This window comes from Vicia villosa, unplaced genomic scaffold (genome assembly GCF_029867415.1).
Source record: "Vicia villosa cultivar HV-30 ecotype Madison, WI unplaced genomic scaffold, Vvil1.0 ctg.000772F_1_1_1, whole genome shotgun sequence".
Classification (NCBI taxonomy): domain Eukaryota; kingdom Viridiplantae; phylum Streptophyta; class Magnoliopsida; order Fabales; family Fabaceae; genus Vicia; species Vicia villosa.
In genome coordinates this window covers 184,786-185,818 of record NW_026705344.1, presented here as the reverse complement: position 1 = coordinate 185,818, position 1,033 = coordinate 184,786, and the positions used below count along the sequence as shown (strand labels likewise).

Here is a 1,033-nt window from a genome sequence, read left to right as displayed (position 1 = left end):
TAACGACACATTTGATAATTGGTCTATGTGGGTTCGACATTCTTTTATATTACTATGATATTTCCGTGCACTTGCGGAGCTATCAACTTTTTGGCGTCTTTGCTGGAGATCACAAGGTTAGTAAATATCGTAACTTCGTTGTTGCGTTGTATAAACTAAGGAAGTTTTTGTTATTTCCCCATTTCATTGATTGTATGCCAAGTACTCGAACTTCATGAGGGACTGAACCAGAGCTTAGATGTAGTCCCCGTCATCAAATTCCATCACTACATAGAATAAACTGAAAAGGCATACTTTGCATATTATTTCTCTCCAAGTAAAACGATTATGCTACGAAGCCAAATAAATTGTTTCAGACCGAAAGATGGCGAGTGCCTTTTTGAAGCTTAGAAGATGTATAAAGATATGATGAGGATTTGTCTGCATCACAGTGTAAAGAAGTGGTTTTTCACACCATTTAGTGTAGTGTATATATTGAGTGTTATGCATGTGTTGTCGAGTCTTTTATGCATGATTTTCTAATTGTTATTAAGTTTACCCGATACTTAAACCCCTTGTGAAATTTTGAAAAGACTTGAAATCTGTAGCATGATTAGAAAGTATAAAGGCTATGAAGAAAGAGAGACTAGGTTGAGAAGACTTGGGAGATTTTTTGCAAAATCGGTATCATATCCTGTTACCTCAAGCCTCCTAAATATGGAGATCGGTCTGAAATTATGTTATAACAATAATTAATCAACCTTTGACCGATTAATAAATGTCTTATAACAATAAACTTTTAATTAACTCAAAATTATTTAAAAATTTTAGCATTCATAATTGATGATTAGCAAACTTAGAAGTTTAACATTGTATGATAAATTCAAATAAACTTACAAGTTTGACCACATTGGTAATTAGCAAATTTTCGTAATATTTATTTATATAGTTATAGACAAACATACAATAGATAAAATACACAGTTGTCAATGAAAATATAATAATGAACGTATACGTCAAATATTATAAAAAATTAGATGAAAGTCCCATAATG

At 31.4% G+C, this 1,033-nt stretch overlaps 1 non-coding gene across 1 annotated transcript; it reads right to left on the bottom strand.

Annotated features, from left to right (window-relative positions):
• Positions 1-327: 327 nt before the first annotated feature.
• LOC131631091 (small nucleolar RNA R71) lies at positions 328-434 on the bottom strand. Its single transcript, XR_009292609.1, has one exon. It is a non-coding gene; the product is annotated as a small nucleolar RNA R71 (small nucleolar RNA).
• Between the last annotated feature and the right edge of the window lie 599 nt (positions 435-1,033).